Below are 18,808 nucleotides of genomic sequence, written 5' to 3'. Positions count from 1 at the left end.
GTCTCTCTATACACACACACACACACTCACACTCACTCACACTCACACAAGATGCGCCTCCACGGCTGGACTCGCCAAGGTGGAGCCCTCCCAGCCCCCCTCGTCTCCTCGCCCGGCCTCCTTCACCTACCCGCTGCCCACCCCCAGCGCGTCGCTGCCGCTGACTGCGCAGGCGCGGGACGCTCGCCCTTTGACCCCAGCCAGGGGCCGCCCTCCCCCACAACCCCTTTCAGCTGCGCCCCCCCCCTCGCCCTGTGTGTGGGCTGCCGCCTATTCCCCCGGGCCAGGGCTGGGGCACAGCCAGTGTATGGGGCGTCTCTCTCTGGGGATGTGTCCCATGGGTGGGGTGGGGTGGCGTGGTTTGGGGGGCGCTGAAGAAATCAGTCCCCTCCATCTCCTACCTCTGGAAAACGCCCAAGCCCGTGGAGAACTGCCGGCACCGCTTCGTGGGGGCCGGGACCCTCCTCCGTGTCCTCCTGTGGCCCAGTCCAAGGGGCCTGGGCCTGGCCGGGGCTGCATTGGACCCCGACCACCCTGGCGTGTGGACTCGCTAAAAATCGGCCATTAGATATTGGATTCCAGCTTCCTGGAGGTCATTTCACTAATGAGTGCACCGGAAAGAGTTTCCTAATCCATCTGTGAGGGTGGCAACTGAAAGAGAATTTTAAAGCTGACAGAATAGGCGAGGGAAGGCATAGGAGATTTCCACAGCCAGCAAGGAAGACTTTCCCGAAATGGAAGAAAGAAACGAGCAAACAGAGACACCGGTAGCCCGCCCGGAAAAGAGTCTGCCCCTGAGAGAAAGCACCCTGACCAGGTTCACCCGTGGGTGGGTGGCGAGCTAGCGGCATTCAGAAGAGCGAGGCCCGCAGTCTGTGCGGAAGACACCTGCGCTCGGGTGTGTGTGGCGGCGCGATTCACAAGCAGCTCTAGATGTTAAACCAAGGAGAAGCCAGGGAGTTCCCAACGCCCCAGGTGTCCTCAGCCCACGACTGGCTGCTGTGGGAATGCGAAGCCCGGCTCCTTGTCTCAGAGCGGGGTTCCCAGGAGGATCAGGCTGAAGCTGGGACTTGGCCTCAAAGTGTCCCCTCGCATGGCCACCCCCTTCCCCTTCCTGCTCCTCTACTCCTGGTGCCCCTCCATCCAGGGGCCAGACCTTAAAGAGTCACCGCAAGAGAATCCTGGTCCCAAAGGAGCCTTCTGGGGGACCGGTGCTGAGAGAGGTTGTGGGCATGGCCCGCTGGGGCTCTGCCCGACCCAGGGCTGAGAGATGCCACCTCCCAGCTCTGGGTCCCTGCAGGAAGTGTTGGCAAGCACAGGGCCGGTCCTCCAAAGGCCCAGGTGCAGGGAGCCCAGGCCAAGCAGCCTGTGGAAGAAGCCACTTGCCGTGCCACCCCGGGAACAGGACTGCAGGCCCCGCCCTTCCCACCTCCTCCTCCTCCTCCTCCTCCTCCCCCCCGCCCCGCCCCCACAGGGCACAGGGCTCAGAGACACCTCAGACTCTTGCTACCCAAAGTGCAAAGGGCATCAGTTGCTCCTCCAACACCCCCCCCCCCGCCCAGCAGACCACGTTGTCCAGCCAGCCCCCGGGCCTCCCTGGGGTGCCCAGCACAAAAGTGCAGACACCCACCGGACCCTCAGTCTCAGTTTTCGGAGGTTTTTGCCACTCTAAGGACCCGCAGGCCAGCTGGGCCTTCGGGCAGGACAGAGAGCCCCGGAATCCGACGTGGAGAGCTGCGTGTACGTCCCCATCAGGAGGCGGTCCCCACCTCCGCGGCTCTCCCCTTGCGGGGAGCGGCAGCCCAGCCGGCAGCCGCAGGGCCTCAGGGAAGACACCAGGCTGGGCCCCCGCGGCACAGCGGGGGCACGTCCCCCGCACTCACGCGACTTAGGGACGGCTGCTGGAGACTGCTGCGGCCACCCTGCTGCCGGGTTTCTGGAGGGCTTCCTGGAAGCAGCATCCACACCAAGCCCTTGGAAGGCCCAGGCGACGGAGGAGCCGGTCAGGCAGGGGCCGAGGACGGTGAGAGGCCGGGCGGGAAGGAGCGTGTCAGACAGGGGCAGAGGACGGTGACAGGCCGGGCGGGGAGGAGCCGGTCAGGCGGGGGCCCAGGACAGTGACGGGCCTGGCCGGGGAGGAGTGCGTCAGGCAGGGGCAGAGGAGACGGGCTGGGTAAGGGTTAGGGTTACAGTTAGGGCACAATTCACAATCCCAAAGACGTGGAAGCGACCCGAGTGCCCATCCATCCAGGAGTGCATCAATAAAATGTGGCACGTGGACACCACGGAGTGCCATTCGGCTGTGAGGAGCAGCGGTGAGAGGGCGCCTCTCGTGTTCTCCTGGCCAGAGCTGGAACCCGTTCCAGTAGGCCAAGTATCCCAAGAATGGACACACGAGCACCACGTGAGCGCGCTCACCAGCAAATTGGTACGAACGGATGGACGCCTAAGTGGACAGAGAGGAATCACCTTCATCGGGTGGGTGTCGGGCGGGTGGGGGGAGGGGAGGGGCATACACATCCATTAGGCATGGGGTGGGTGCGCACCGACTGGGGGATGGGCGCACTTGAAGCTCTGACCCGAGGGGGGAGGCTTGGAGAGGGCAAGGCACCCGACCTTAACATTGGTACCCCCACAATACGCTGGAACAACATGAGAGGTATATGAATAAGAACACAGGGGGGGCCGGGCGCGGTGGCTCACGCCTGTAATCCTAGCTCTCTGGGAGGCCGAGGCGGGCGGATTGCTCCAGGTCAGGAGTTCGAAACCAGCCTGAGCAAGAGCGAGACCCCGTCTCTACTAAAAATAGAGAGAAATTAATTGGCCAACTAATATATATAGAAAAACACAGCCGGGCGTGGTGGTGCATGCCTGTAGTCCCAACTACTCGGGAGGCTGAGGCAGCAGGATTGCTTGAGCCCGGAGATTGAGGTTGCTGTGAGCTAGGCTGACGCCATGGCACTCACTCTAGCCTGGGCAGCAAAACGAGACTCTGTCTCAAAAAAAAAAAAAAAAAAAAGAACACAGGGGGGAGGGCGGCACGGGCAACACATGTCACCTGAATACTTGTACTCCCATCATCTGCTTGAAAAGAGAGAGAAAAGAAAATGCAATCCTAGAGGTAAGAGACACTTTTTAAAAATAATGAATCCGAAGAGAAAAGTAAAAGGAGGCCTGTGGAGCAGGTCTGGGTGTGACTCCGGATCCCCCAACATCAGGTGCCACCACCAAAGATTCCTGCGTGTAGCCCATAGAACCCCAAAAGCAACGGGACGAGTTCTGGTCACATACTCCCTCAAAATGACATCCTGGCCTTCTTCTGGAACTCCCTCCCCTCTCAGACTCTCAAGGTTTCCTCCAGCGTGTCGGTTCCCACAGAGCAGACCTTTGGTCTGAGACCTGACAGTCCAGATGCCACGCATGCTGCCGCGTGGCGGCGGTGTCGCGGCTTGGGACAAGAGGAGGCCCCACGGTGCGGGCTGGGGCGCCAGGCACCGCGCGCGCGCTGAGGGTGGGGGTGACCCCCACCCCGGGCCGCCGCCGCGCTCCCAGAAAGGGGACAGAACAAGAGGCAAAAAAAAAAAAAAAAAAAAAAAAAAGCAGCAGCCTGTGGCACCCGGTATTCCCAGGCGGTCTCCCATCCAAGTACTAACCAGGCCCGACCCTGCTTAGCTTCCGAGACCAGACGAGATCGGGGGCGTTCAGGGTGGTGTGGCCCTAGATGGCGGCGGAGGGCGCCCCTGCCCCGCTCGAGAAGCCCAGCCTCTCTGGGCTTCCCCGCCGCCGCCTCCCGCCCCAGGCCCCACGCCGGGCCGGGCCGGGCCGGCCTGGTCCCGCGGGCTCCCAGGGTCCGGGGTGATGGGCGGGGCGGGGCGGGGCGGGGCGGGGTGGGGGGCTGTCTCTCTCTACACACACACACACACACTCACACTCACTCACACTCACACAAGATGCGCCTCCACGGCTGGACTCGCCAAGGTGGAGCCCTCCCAGCCCCCCTCGTCTCCTCGCCCGGCCTCCTTCACCTACCCGCTGCCCACCCCCAGCGCGTCGCTGCCGCTGACTGCGCACGCGCGGGACGCTCGCCCTTTGACCCCAGCCAGGGGCCGCCCTCCCCCACAACCCCTTTCAGCTGCGCCCCCCCCCTCGCCCTGTGTGTGGGCTGGCGCCTATTCCCCCGGGCCAGGGCTGGGGCACAGCCAGTGTATGGGGCGTCTCTCTCTGGGGATGTGTCCCATGGGTTTGGTGGGGTGGCGTGGTTTGGGGGGCGCTGAAGAAATCAGTCCCCTCCATCTCCTACCTCTGGAAAACGCCCAAGCCCGTGGAGAACTGCCGGCACCGCTTCGTGGGGGCCGGGACCCTCCTCAGTGTCCTCCTGTGGCCCAGTCCAAGGGGCCTGGGCCTGGCCGGGGCTGCATTGGACCCCGACCACCCTGGCGTGTGGACTCGCTAAAAATCGGCCATTAGATATTGGATTCCAGCTTCCTGGAGGTCATTTCACTAATGAGTGCACCGGAAAGAGTTTCCTAATCCATCTGTGAGGGTGGCAACTGAAAGAGAATTTTAAAGCTGACAGAATAGGCGAGGGAAGGCATAGGAGATTTCCACAGCCAGCAAGGAAGACTTTCCCGAAATGGAAGAAAGAAACGAGCAAACAGAGACACCGGTAGCCCGCCCGGAAAAGAGTCTGCCCCTGAGAGAAAGCACCCTGACCAGGTTCACCCGTGGGTGGGTGGCGAGCTAGCGGCATTCAGAAGAGCGAGGCCCGCAGTCTGTGCGGAAGACACCTGCGCTCGGGTGTGTGTGGCGGCGCGATTCACAAGCAGCTCTAGATGTTAAACCAAGGAGAAGCCAGGGAGTTCCCAACGCCCCAGGTGTCCTCAGCCCACGACTGGCTGCTGTGGGAATGCGAAGCCCGGCTCCTTGTCTCAGAGCGGGGTTCCCAGGAGGATCAGGCTGAAGCTGGGACTTGGCCTCAAAGTGTCCCCTCGCATGGCCACCCCCTTCCCCTTCCTGCTCCTCTACTCCTGGTGCCCCTCCATCCAGGGGCCAGACCTTAAAGAGTCACCGCAAGAGAATCCTGGTCCCAAAGGAGCCTTCTGGGGGACCGGTGCTGAGAGAGGTTGTGGGCATGGCCCGCTGGGGCTCTGCCCGACCCAGGGCTGAGAGATGCCACCTCCCAGCTCTGGGTCCCTGCAGGAAGTGTTGGCAAGCACAGGGCCGGTCCTCCAAAGGCCCAGGTGCAGGGAGCCCAGGCCAAGCAGCCTGTGGAAGAAGCCACTTGCCGTGCCACCCCGGGAACAGGACTGCAGGCCCCGCCCTTCCCACCTCCTCCTCCTCCTCCTCCTCCTCCCCCCCGCCCCGCCCCCACAGGGCACAGGGCTCAGAGACACCTCAGACTCTTGCTACCCAAAGTGCAAAGGGCATCAGTTGCTCCTCCAACACCCCCCCCCCCGCCCAGCAGACCACGTTGTCCAGCCAGCCCCCGGGCCTCCCTGGGGTGCCCAGCACAAAAGTGCAGACACCCACCGGACCCTCAGTCTCAGTTTTCGGAGGTTTTTGCCACTCTAAGGACCCGCAGGCCAGCTGGGCCTTCGGGCAGGACAGAGAGCCCCGGAATCCGACGTGGAGAGCTGCGTGTACGTCCCCATCAGGAGGCGGTCCCCACCTCCGCGGCTCTCCCCTTGCGGGGAGCGGCAGCCCAGCCGGCAGCCGCAGGGCCTCAGGGAAGACACCAGGCTGGGCCCCCGCGGCACAGCGGGGGCACGTCCCCCGCACTCACGCGACTTAGGGACGGCTGCTGGAGACTGCTGCGGCCACCCTGCTGCCGGGTTTCTGGAGGGCTTCCTGGAAGCAGCATCCACACCAAGCCCTTGGAAGGCCCAGGCGACGGAGGAGCCGGTCAGGCAGGGGCCGAGGACGGTGAGAGGCCGGGCGGGAAGGAGCGTGTCAGACAGGGGCAGAGGACGGTGACAGGCCGGGCGGGGAGGAGCCGGTCAGGCGGGGGCCCAGGACAGTGACGGGCCTGGCCGGGGAGGAGTGCGTCAGGCAGGGGCAGAGGAGACGGGCTGGGTAAGGGTTAGGGTTACAGTTAGGGCACAATTCACAATCCCAAAGACGTGGAAGCGACCCGAGTGCCCATCCATCCAGGAGTGCATCAATAAAATGTGGCACGTGGACACCACGGAGTGCCATTCGGCTGTGAGGAGCAGCGGTGAGAGGGCGCCTCTCGTGTTCTCCTGGCCAGAGCTGGAACCCGTTCCAGTAGGCCAAGTATCCCAAGAATGGACACACGAGCACCACGTGAGCGCGCTCACCAGCAAATTGGTACGAACGGATGGACGCCTAAGTGGACAGAGAGGAATCACCTTCATCGGGTGGGTGTCGGGCGGGTGGGGGGAGGGGAGGGGCATACACATCCATTAGGCATGGGGTGGGTGCGCACCGACTGGGGGATGGGCGCACTTGAAGCTCTGACCCGAGGGGGGAGGCTTGGAGAGGGCAAGGCACCCGACCTTAACATTGGTACCCCCACAATACGCTGGAACAACATGAGAGGTATATGAATAAGAACACAGGGGGGGCCGGGCGCGGTGGCTCACGCCTGTAATCCTAGCTCTCTGGGAGGCCGAGGCGGGCGGATTGCTCCAGGTCAGGAGTTCGAAACCAGCCTGAGCAAGAGCGAGACCCCGTCTCTACTAAAAATAGAGAGAAATTAATTGGCCAACTAATATATATAGAAAAACACAGCCGGGCGTGGTGGTGCATGCCTGTAGTCCCAACTACTCGGGAGGCTGAGGCAGCAGGATTGCTTGAGCCCGGAGATTGAGGTTGCTGTGAGCTAGGCTGACGCCATGGCACTCACTCTAGCCTGGGCAGCAAAACGAGACTCTGTCTCAAAAAAAAAAAAAAAAAAAAGAACACAGGGGGGAGGGCGGCACGGGCAACACATGTCACCTGAATACTTGTACTCCCATCATCTGCTTGAAAAGAGAGAGAAAAGAAAATGCAATCCTAGAGGTAAGAGACACTTTTTAAAAATAATGAATCCGAAGAGAAAAGTAAAAGGAGGCCTGTGGAGCAGGTCTGGGTGTGACTCCGGATCCCCCAACATCAGGTGCCACCACCAAAGATTCCTGCGTGTAGCCCATAGAACCCCAAAAGCAACGGGACGAGTTCTGGTCACATACTCCCTCAAAATGACATCCTGGCCTTCTTCTGGAACTCCCTCCCCTCTCAGACTCTCAAGGTTTCCTCCAGCGTGTCGGTTCCCACAGAGCAGACCTTTGGTCTGAGACCTGACAGTCCAGATGCCACGCATGCTGCCGCGTGGCGGCGGTGTCGCGGCTTGGGACAAGAGGAGGCCCCACGGTGCGGGCTGGGGCGCCAGGCACCGCGCGCGCGCTGAGGGTGGGGGTGACCCCCACCCCGGGCCGCCGCCGCGCTCCCAGAAAGGGGACAGAACAAGAGGCAAAAAAAAAAAAAAAAAAAAAAAAAAGCAGCAGCCTGTGGCACCCGGTATTCCCAGGCGGTCTCCCATCCAAGTACTAACCAGGCCCGACCCTGCTTAGCTTCCGAGACCAGACGAGATCGGGGGCGTTCAGGGTGGTGTGGCCCTAGACGGCGGCGGAGGGCGCCCCTGCCCCGCTCGAGAAGCCGAGCCTCTCTGGGCTTCCCCGCCGCCGCCTCCCGCCCCAGGCCCCACGCCGGGCCGGGCCGGGCCGGCCTGGTCCCGCGGGCTCCCAGGGTCCGGGGTGATGGGCGGGGCGGGGCGGGGCGGGGCGGGGTGGGGGGCTGTCTCTCTCTACACACACACACACACACTCACACTCACACTCACACAAGATGCGCCTCCACGGCTGGACTCGCCAAGGTGGAGCCCTCCCAGCCCCCCTCGTCTCCTCGCCCGGCCTCCTTCACCTACCCGCTGCCCACCCCCAGCGCGTCGCTGCCGCTGACTGCGCACGCGCGGGACGCTCGCCCTTTGACCCCAGCCAGGGGCCGCCCTCCCCCACAACCCCTTTCAGCTGCGCCCCCCCCCTCGCCCTGTGTGTGGGCTGCCGCCTATTCCCCCGGGCCAGGGCTGGGGCACAGCCAGTGTATGGGGCGTCTCTCTCTGGGGATGTGTCCCATGGGTGGGGTGGGGTGGCGTGGTTTGGGGGGCGCTGAAGAAATCAGTCCCCTCCATCTCCTACCTCTGGAAAACGCCCAAGCCCGTGGAGAACTGCCGGCACCGCTTCGTGGGGGCCGGGACCCTCCTCAGTGTCCTCCTGTGGCCCAGTCCAAGGGGCCTGGGCCTGGCCGGGGCTGCATTGGACCCCGACCACCCTGGCGTGTGGACTCGCTAAAAATCGGCCATTAGATATTGGATTCCAGCTTCCTGGAGGTCATTTCACTAATGAGTGCACCGGAAAGGGTTTCCTAATCCATCTGTGAGGGTGGCAACTGAAAGAGAATTTTAAAGCTGACAGAATAGGCGAGGGAAGGCATAGGAGATTTCCACAGCCAGCAAGGAAGACTTTCCCGAAATGGAAGAAAGAAACGAGCAAACAGAGACACCGGTAGCCCGCCCGGAAAAGAGTCTGCCCCTGAGAGAAAGCACCCTGACCAGGTTCACCCGTGGGTGGGTGGCGAGCTAGCGGCATTCAGAAGAGCGAGGCCCGCAGTCTGTGCGGAAGACACCTGCGCTCGGGTGTGTGTGGCGGCGCGATTCACAAGCAGCTCTAGATGTTAAACCAAGGAGAAGCCAGGGAGTTCCCAACGCCCCAGGTGTCCTCAGCCCACGACTGGCTGCTGTGGGAATGCGAAGCCCGGCTCCTTGTCTCAGAGCGGGGTTCCCAGGAGGATCAGGCTGAAGCTGGGACTTGGCCTCAAAGTGTCCCCTCGCACGGCCACCCCCTTCCCCTTCCTGCTCCTCTACTCCTGGTGCCCCTCCATCCAGGGGCCAGACCTTAAAGAGTCACCGCAAGAGAATCCTGGTCCCAAAGGAGCCTTCTGGGGGACCGGTGCTGAGAGAGGTTGTGGGCATGGCCCGCTGGGGCTCTGCCCGACCCAGGGCTGAGAGATGCCACCTCCCAGCTCTGGGTCCCTGCAGGAAGTGTTGGCAAGCACAGGGCCGGTCCTCCAAAGGCCCAGGTGCAGGGAGCCCAGGCCAAGCAGCCTGTGGAAGAAGCCACTTGCCGTGCCACCCCGGGAACAGGACTGCAGGCCCCGCCCTTCCCACCTCCTCCTCCTCCTCCTCCTCCTCCCCCCCGCCCCGCCCCCACAGGGCACAGGGCTCAGAGACACCTCAGACTCTTGCTACCCAAAGTGCAAAGGGCATCAGTTGCTCCTCCAACACCCCCCCCCCCCGCCCAGCAGACCACGTTGTCCAGCCAGCCCCCGGGCCTCCCTGGGGTGCCCAGCACAAAAGTGCAGACACCCACCGGACCCTCAGTCTCAGTTTTCGGAGGTTTTTGCCACTCTAAGGACCCGCAGGCCAGCTGGGCCTTCGGGCAGGACAGAGAGCCCCGGAATCCGACGTGGAGAGCTGCGTGTACGTCCCCATCAGGAGGCGGTCCCCACCTCCGCGGCTCTCCCCTTGCGGGGAGCGGCAGCCCAGCCGGCAGCCGCAGGGCCTCAGGGAAGACACCAGGCTGGGCCCCCGCGGCACAGCGGGGGCACGTCCCCCGCACTCACGCGACTTAGGGACGGCTGCTGGAGACTGCTGCGGCCACCCTGCTGCCGGGTTTCTGGAGGGCTTCCTGGAAGCAGCATCCACACCAAGCCCTTGGAAGGCCCAGGCGACGGAGGAGCCGGTCAGGCAGGGGCCGAGGACGGTGAGAGGCCGGGCGGGAAGGAGCGTGTCAGACAGGGGCAGAGGACGGTGACAGGCCGGGCGGGGAGGAGCCGGTCAGGCGGGGGCCCAGGACAGTGACGGGCCTGGCCGGGGAGGAGTGCGTCAGGCAGGGGCAGAGGAGACGGGCTGGGTAAGGGTTAGGGTTACAGTTAGGGCACAATTCACAATCCCAAAGACGTGGAAGCGACCCGAGTGCCCATCCATCCAGGAGTGCATCAATAAAATGTGGCACGTGGACACCACGGAGTGCCATTCGGCTGTGAGGAGCAGCGGTGAGAGGGCGCCTCTCGTGTTCTCCTGGCCAGAGCTGGAACCCGTTCCAGTAGGCCAAGTATCCCAAGAATGGACACACGAGCACCACGTGAGCGCGCTCACCAGCAAATTGGTACGAACGGATGGACGCCTAAGTGGACAGAGAGGAATCACCTTCATCGGGTGGGTGTCGGGCGGGTGGGGGGAGGGGAGGGGCATACACATCCATTAGGCATGGGGTGGGTGCGCACCGACTGGGGGATGGGCGCACTTGAAGCTCTGACCCGAGGGGGGAGGCTTGGAGAGGGCAAGGCACCCGACCTTAACATTGGTACCCCCACAATACGCTGGAACAACATGAGAGGTATATGAATAAGAACACAGGGGGGGCCGGGCGCGGTGGCTCACGCCTGTAATCCTAGCTCTCTGGGAGGCCGAGGCGGGCGGATTGCTCCAGGTCAGGAGTTCGAAACCAGCCTGAGCAAGAGCGAGACCCCGTCTCTACTAAAAATAGAGAGAAATTAATTGGCCAACTAATATATATAGAAAAACACAGCCGGGCGTGGTGGTGCATGCCTGTAGTCCCAACTACTCGGGAGGCTGAGGCAGCAGGATTGCTTGAGCCCGGAGATTGAGGTTGCTGTGAGCTAGGCTGACGCCATGGCACTCACTCTAGCCTGGGCAGCAAAACGAGACTCTGTCTCAAAAAAAAAAAAAAAAAAAAGAACACAGGGGGGAGGGCGGCACGGGCAACACATGTCACCTGAATACTTGTACTCCCATCATCTGCTTGAAAAGAGAGAGAAAAGAAAATGCAATCCTAGAGGTAAGAGACACTTTTTAAAAATAATGAATCCGAAGAGAAAAGTAAAAGGAGGCCTGTGGAGCAGGTCTGGGTGTGACTCCGGATCCCCCAACATCAGGTGCCACCACCAAAGATTCCTGCGTGTAGCCCATAGAACCCCAAAAGCAACGGGACGAGTTCTGGTCACATACTCCCTCAAAATGACATCCTGGCCTTCTTCTGGAACTCCCTCCCCTCTCAGACTCTCAAGGTTTCCTCCAGCGTGTCGGTTCCCACAGAGCAGACCTTTGGTCTGAGACCTGACAGTCCAGATGCCACGCATGCTGCCGCGTGGCGGCGGTGTCGCGGCTTGGGACAAGAGGAGGCCCCACGGTGCGGGCTGGGGCGCCAGGCACCGCGCGCGCGCTGAGGGTGGGGGTGACCCCCACCCCGGGCCGCCGCCGCGCTCCCAGAAAGGGGACAGAACAAGAGGCAAAAAAAAAAAAAAAAAAAAAAAAAAAGCAGCAGCCTGTGGCACCCGGTATTCCCAGGCGGTCTCCCATCCAAGTACTAACCAGGCCCGACCCTGCTTAGCTTCCGAGACCAGACGAGATCGGGGGCGTTCAGGGTGGTGTGGCCCTAGACGGCGGCGGAGGGCGCCCCTGCCCCGCTCGAGAAGCCGAGCCTCTCTGGGCTTCCCCGCCGCCGCCTCCCGCCCCAGGCCCCACGCCGGGCCGGGCCGGGCCGGCCTGGTCCCGCGGGCTCCCAGGGTCCGGGGTGATGGGCGGGGCGGGGCGGGGCGGGGCGGGGTGGGGGGCTGTCTCTCTCTACACACACACACACACACTCACACTCACTCACACTCACACAAGATGCGCCTCCACGGCTGGACTCGCCAAGGTGGAGCCCTCCCAGCCCCCCTCGTCTCCTCGCCCGGCCTCCTTCACCTACCCGCTGCCCACCCCCAGCGCGTCGCTGCCGCTGACTGCGCACGCGCGGGACGCTCGCCCTTTGACCCCAGCCAGGGGCCGCCCTCCCCCACAACCCCTTTCAGCTGCGCCCCCCCCCTCGCCCTGTGTGTGGGCTGCCGCCTATTCCCCCGGGCCAGGGCTGGGGCACAGCCAGTGTATGGGGCGTCTCTCTCTGGGGATGTGTCCCATGGGTTTGGTGGGGTGGCGTGGTTTGGGGGGCGCTGAAGAAATCAGTCCCCTCCATCTCCTACCTCTGGAAAACGCCCAAGCCCGTGGAGAACTGCCGGCACCGCTTCGTGGGGGCCGGGACCCTCCTCAGTGTCCTCCTGTGGCCCAGTCCAAGGGGCCTGGGCCTGGCCGGGGCTGCATTGGACCCCGACCACCCTGGCGTGTGGACTCGCTAAAAATCGGCCATTAGATATTGGATTCCAGCTTCCTGGAGGTCATTTCACTAATGAGTGCACCGGAAAGAGTTTCCTAATCCATCTGTGAGGGTGGCAACTGAAAGAGAATTTTAAAGCTGACAGAATAGGCGAGGGAAGGCATAGGAGATTTCCACAGCCAGCAAGGAAGACTTTCCCGAAATGGAAGAAAGAAACGAGCAAACAGAGACACCGGTAGCCCGCCCGGAAAAGAGTCTGCCCCTGAGAGAAAGCACCCTGACCAGGTTCACCCGTGGGTGGGTGGCGAGCTAGCGGCATTCAGAAGAGCGAGGCCCGCAGTCTGTGCGGAAGACACCTGCGCTCGGGTGTGTGTGGCGGCGCGATTCACAAGCAGCTCTAGATGTTAAACCAAGGAGAAGCCAGGGAGTTCCCAACGCCCCAGGTGTCCTCAGCCCACGACTGGCTGCTGTGGGAATGCGAAGCCCGGCTCCTTGTCTCAGAGCGGGGTTCCCAGGAGGATCAGGCTGAAGCTGGGACTTGGCCTCAAAGTGTCCCCTCGCATGGCCACCCCCTTCCCCTTCCTGCTCCTCTACTCCTGGTGCCCCTCCATCCAGGGGCCAGACCTTAAAGAGTCACCGCAAGAGAATCCTGGTCCCAAAGGAGCCTTCTGGGGGACCGGTGCTGAGAGAGGTTGTGGGCATGGCCCGCTGGGGCTCTGCCCGACCCAGGGCTGAGAGATGCCACCTCCCAGCTCTGGGTCCCTGCAGGAAGTGTTGGCAAGCACAGGGCCGGTCCTCCAAAGGCCCAGGTGCAGGGAGCCCAGGCCAAGCAGCCTGTGGAAGAAGCCACTTGCCGTGCCACCCCGGGAACAGGACTGCAGGCCCCGCCCTTCCCACCTCCTCCTCCTCCTCCTCCTCCTCCCCCCCGCCCCGCCCCCACAGGGCACAGGGCTCAGAGACACCTCAGACTCTTGCTACCCAAAGTGCAAAGGGCATCAGTTGCTCCTCCAACACCCCCCCCCCCGCCCAGCAGACCACGTTGTCCAGCCAGCCCCCGGGCCTCCCTGGGGTGCCCAGCACAAAAGTGCAGACACCCACCGGACCCTCAGTCTCAGTTTTCGGAGGTTTTTGCCACTCTAAGGACCCGCAGGCCAGCTGGGCCTTCGGGCAGGACAGAGAGCCCCGGAATCCGACGTGGAGAGCTGCGTGTACGTCCCCATCAGGAGGCGGTCCCCACCTCCGCGGCTCTCCCCTTGCGGGGAGCGGCAGCCCAGCCGGCAGCCGCAGGGCCTCAGGGAAGACACCAGGCTGGGCCCCCGCGGCACAGCGGGGGCACGTCCCCCGCACTCACGCGACTTAGGGACGGCTGCTGGAGACTGCTGCGGCCACCCTGCTGCCGGGTTTCTGGAGGGCTTCCTGGAAGCAGCATCCACACCAAGCCCTTGGAAGGCCCAGGCGACGGAGGAGCCGGTCAGGCAGGGGCCGAGGACGGTGAGAGGCCGGGCGGGAAGGAGCGTGTCAGACAGGGGCAGAGGACGGTGACAGGCCGGGCGGGGAGGAGCCGGTCAGGCGGGGGCCCAGGACAGTGACGGGCCTGGCCGGGGAGGAGTGCGTCAGGCAGGGGCAGAGGAGACGGGCTGGGTAAGGGTTAGGGTTACAGTTAGGGCACAATTCACAATCCCAAAGACGTGGAAGCGACCCGAGTGCCCATCCATCCAGGAGTGCATCAATAAAATGTGGCACGTGGACACCACGGAGTGCCATTCGGCTGTGAGGAGCAGCGGTGAGAGGGCGCCTCTCGTGTTCTCCTGGCCAGAGCTGGAACCCGTTCCAGTAGGCCAAGTATCCCAAGAATGGACACACGAGCACCACGTGAGCGCGCTCACCAGCAAATTGGTACGAACGGATGGACGCCTAAGTGGACAGAGAGGAATCACCTTCATCGGGTGGGTGTCGGGCGGGTGGGGGGAGGGGAGGGGCATACACATCCATTAGGCATGGGGTGGGTGCGCACCGACTGGGGGATGGGCGCACTTGAAGCTCTGACCCGAGGGGGGAGGCTTGGAGAGGGCAAGGCACCCGACCTTAACATTGGTACCCCCACAATACGCTGGAACAACATGAGAGGTATATGAATAAGAACACAGGGGGGGCCGGGCGCGGTGGCTCACGCCTGTAATCCTAGCTCTCTGGGAGGCCGAGGCGGGCGGATTGCTCCAGGTCAGGAGTTCGAAACCAGCCTGAGCAAGAGCGAGACCCCGTCTCTACTAAAAATAGAGAGAAATTAATTGGCCAACTAATATATATAGAAAAACACAGCCGGGCGTGGTGGTGCATGCCTGTAGTCCCAACTACTCGGGAGGCTGAGGCAGCAGGATTGCTTGAGCCCGGAGATTGAGGTTGCTGTGAGCTAGGCTGACGCCATGGCACTCACTCTAGCCTGGGCAGCAAAACGAGACTCTGTCTCAAAAAAAAAAAAAAAAAAAAGAACACAGGGGGGAGGGCGGCACGGGCAACACATGTCACCTGAATACTTGTACTCCCATCATCTGCTTGAAAAGAGAGAGAAAAGAAAATGCAATCCTAGAGGTAAGAGACACTTTTTAAAAATAATGAATCCGAAGAGAAAAGTAAAAGGAGGCCTGTGGAGCAGGTCTGGGTGTGACTCCGGATCCCCCAACATCAGGTGCCACCACCAAAGATTCCTGCGTGTAGCCCATAGAACCCCAAAAGCAACGGGACGAGTTCTGGTCACATACTCCCTCAAAATGACATCCTGGCCTTCTTCTGGAACTCCCTCCCCTCTCAGACTCTCAAGGTTTCCTCCAGCGTGTCGGTTCCCACAGAGCAGACCTTTGGTCTGAGACCTGACAGTCCAGATGCCACGCATGCTGCCGCGTGGCGGCGGTGTCGCGGCTTGGGACAAGAGGAGGCCCCACGGTGCGGGCTGGGGCGCCAGGCACCGCGCGCGCGCTGAGGGTGGGGGTGACCCCCACCCCGGGCCGCCGCCGCGCTCCCAGAAAGGGGACAGAACAAGAGGCAAAAAAAAAAAAAAAAAAAAAAAAAAAGCAGCAGCCTGTGGCAACCGGTATTCCCAGGCGGTCTCCCATCCAAGTACTAACCAGGCCCGACCCTGCTTAGCTTCCGAGACCAGACGAGATCGGGGGCGTTCAGGGTGGTGTGGCCCTAGACGGCGGCGGAGGGCGCCCCTGCCCCGCTCGAGAAGCCGAGCCTCTCTGGGCTTCCCCGCCGCCGCCTCCCGCCCCAGGCCCCGCGCCGGGCCGGGCCGGGCCGGCCGGGTCCCGCGGGCTCCCAGGGTCGGGGGTGATGGGCGGGGCGGGGCGGGGTGGGGGGCTGTCTCTCTATACACACACACACACACTCACACTCACTCACACTCACACAAGATGCGCCTCCACGGCTGGACTCGCCAAGGTGGAGCCCTCCCAGCCCCCCTCGTCTCCTCGCCCGGCCTCCTTCACCTACCCGCTGCCCACCCCCAGCGCGTCGCTGCCGCTGACTGCGCACGCGCGGGACGCTCGCCCTTTGACCCCAGCCAGGGGCCGCCCTCCCCCACAACCCCTTTCAGCTGCGCCCCCCCCTGGCCCTGTGGGTGGGCTGCCGCCTATTCCCCCGGGCCAGGGCTGGGGCACAGCCAGTGTATGGGGCGTCTCTCTCTGGGGATGTGTCCCATGGGTGGGGTGGGGTGGCGTGGTTTGGGGGGCGCTGAAGAAATCAGTCCCCTCCATCTCCTACCTCTGGAAAACGCCCAAGCCCGTGGAGAACTGCCGGCACCGCTTCGTGGGGGCCGGGACCCTCCTCCGTGTCCTCCTGTGGCCCAGTCCAAGGGGCCTGGGCCTGGCCGGGGCTGCATTGGACCCCGACCACCCTGGCGTGTGGACTCGCTAAAAATCGGCCATTAGATATTGGATTCCAGCTTCCTGGAGGTCATTTCACTAATGAGTGCACCGGAAAGAGTTTCCTAATCCATCTGTGAGGGTGGCAACTGAAAGAGAATTTTAAAGCTGACAGAATAGGCGAGGGAAGGCATAGGAGATTTCCACAGCCAGCAAGGAAGACTTTCCCGAAATGGAAGAAAGAAACGAGCAAACAGAGACACCGGTAGCCCGCCCGGAAAAGAGTCTGCCCCTGAGAGAAAGCACCCTGACCAGGTTCACCCGTGGGTGGGTGGCGAGCTAGCGGCATTCAGAAGAGCGAGGCCCGCAGTCTGTGCGGAAGACACCTGCGCTCGGGTGTGTGTGGCGGCGCGATTCCCAAGCAGCTCTAGACGTTAAACCAAGGAGAAGCCAGGGAGTTCCCAACGCCCCAGGTGTCCTCAGCCCACGACTGGCTGCTGTGGGAATGCGAAGCCCGGCTCCTTGTCTCAGAGCGGGGTTCCCAGGAGGATCAGGCTGAAGCTGGGACTTGGCCTCAAAGTGTCCCCTCGCATGGCCACCCCCTTCCCCTTCCTGCTCCTCTACTCCTGGTGCCCCTCCATCCAGGGGCCAGACCTTAAAGAGTCACCGCAAGAGAATCCTGGTCCCAAAGGAGCCTTCTGGGGGACCGGTGCTGAGAGAGGTTGTGGGCATGGCCCGCTGGGGCTCTGCCCGACGCAGGGCTGAGAGATGCCACCTCCCAGCTCTGGGTCCCTGCAGGAAGTGTTGGCAAGCACAGGGCCGGTCCTCCAAAGGCCCAGGTGCAGGGAGCCCAGGCCAAGCAGCCTGTGGAAGAAGCCACTTGCCGTGCCACCCCCGGGAACAGGACTGCAGGCCCCGGCCCTTCCCACCTCCTCCTCCTCCTCCTCCTCCTCCCCCCCGCCCCGCCCCCACAGGGCACAGGGCTCAGAGACACCTCAGACTCTTGCTACCCAAAGTGCAAAGGGCATCAGTTGCTCCTCCAACACCCCCCCCCCCGCCCAGCAGACCACGTTGTCCAGCCAGCCCCCGGGCCTCCCTGGGGTGCCCAGCACAAAAGTGCAGACACCCACCGGACCCTCAGTCTCAGTTTTCGGAGGTTTTTGCCACTCTAAGGACCCGCAGGCCAGCTGGGCCTTCGGGCAGGACAGAGAGCCCCGGAATCCGACGTGGAGAGCTGCGTGTACGTCCCCATCAGGAGGCGGTCCCCACCTCCGCGGCTCTCCCCTTGCGGGGAGCGGCAGCCCAGCCGGCAGCCGCAGGGCCTCAGGGAAGACACCAGGCTGGGCCCCCGCGGCACAGCGGGGGCACGTCCCCCGCACTCACGCGACTTAGGGACGGCTGCTGGAGACTGCTGCGGCCACCCTGCTGCCGGGTTTCTGGAGGGCTTCCTGGAAGCAGCATCCACACCAAGCCCTTGGAAGGCCCAGGCGACGGAGGAGCCGGTCAGGCAGGGGCCGAGGACGGTGAGAGGCCGGGCGGGAAGGAGCGTGTCAGACAGGGGCAGAGGACGGTGACAGGCCGGGCGGGGAGGAGCCGGTCAGGCGGGGGCCCAGGACAGTGACGGGCCTGGCCGGGGAGGAGTGCGTCAGGCAGGGGCAGAGGAGACGGGCTGGGTAAGGGTTAGGGTTACAGTTAGGGCACAATTCACAATCCCAAAGACGTGGAAGCGACCCGAGTGCCCATCCATCCAGGAGTGCATCAATAAAATGTGGCACGTGGACACCACGGAGTGCCATTCGGCTGTGAGGAGCAGCGGTGAGAGGGCGCCTCTCGTGTTCTCCTGGCCAGAGCTGGAACCCGTTCCAGTAGGCCAAGTATCCCAAGAATGGACACACGAGCACCACGTGAGCGCGCTCACCAGCAAATTGGTACGAACGGATGGACGCCTAAGTGGACAGAGAGGAATCACCTTCATCGGGTGGGTGTCGGGCGGGTGGGGGGAGGGGAGGGGCATACACATCCATTAGGCATGGGGTGGGTGCGCACCGACTGGGGGATGGGCGCACTTGAAGCTCTGACCCGAGGGGGGAGGCTTGGAGAGGGCAAGGCACCCGACCTTAACATTGGTACCCCCACAATACGCTGGAACAACATGAGAGGTATATGAATAAGAACACAGGGGGGGCCGGGCGCGGTGGCTCACGCCTGTAATCCTAGCTCTCTGGGAGGCCGAGGCGGGCGGATTGCTCCAGGTCAGGAGTTCGAAACCAGCCTGAGCAAGAGCGAGACCCCGTCTCTACTAAAAATAGAGAGAAATTAATTGGCCAACTAATATATATAGAAAAACACAGCCGGGCGTGGTGGTGCATGCCTGTAGTCCCAACTACTCGGGAGGCTGAGGCAGCAGGATTGCTTGAGCCCGGAGATTGAGGTTGCTGTGAGCTAGGCTGACGCCATGGCACTCACTCTAGCCTGGGCAGCAAAACGAGACTCTGTCTCAAAAAAAAAAAAAAAAAAAAGAACACAGGGGGGAGGGCGGCACGGGCAACACATGTCACCTGAATACTTGTACTCCCATCATCTGCTTGAAAAGAGAGAGAAAAGAAAATGCAATCCTAGAGGTAAGAGACACTTTTTAAAAATAATGAATCCGAAGAGAAAAGTAAAAGGAGGCCTGTGGAGCAGGTCTGGGTGTGACTCCGGATCCCCCAACATCAGGTGCCA

At 62.6% G+C, this 18,808-nt stretch overlaps 2 non-coding genes and 2 pseudogenes across 2 annotated transcripts; all 4 read right to left on the bottom strand.

Annotated features, from left to right (window-relative positions):
* Positions 1-3,604: 3,604 nt before the first annotated feature.
* Positions 3,605-3,723, bottom strand: LOC142864920 (uncharacterized; annotated as a pseudogene).
* A 3,780-nt stretch (positions 3,724-7,503) lies between these two features.
* LOC142864894 (5S ribosomal RNA) lies at positions 7,504-7,622 on the bottom strand. The gene has a single exon (XR_012915204.1). It is a non-coding gene; the product is annotated as a 5S ribosomal RNA (ribosomal RNA).
* Positions 7,623-11,400: 3,778 nt separating this feature from the next.
* On the bottom strand, positions 11,401-11,519 carry LOC142864893 (5S ribosomal RNA). Its single transcript, XR_012915203.1, has one exon. It is a non-coding gene; the product is annotated as a 5S ribosomal RNA (ribosomal RNA).
* A 3,781-nt stretch (positions 11,520-15,300) lies between these two features.
* Positions 15,301-15,419, bottom strand: LOC142864922 (uncharacterized; annotated as a pseudogene).
* Positions 15,420-18,808: the final 3,389 nt, after the last annotated feature.

The sequence above is a fragment of the Microcebus murinus genome, chromosome 27, assembly GCF_040939455.1.
Source record: "Microcebus murinus isolate Inina chromosome 27, M.murinus_Inina_mat1.0, whole genome shotgun sequence".
NCBI lineage: Eukaryota > Metazoa > Chordata > Mammalia > Primates > Cheirogaleidae > Microcebus > Microcebus murinus.
This window is presented reverse-complemented; position numbering and strand designations above follow the sequence as displayed.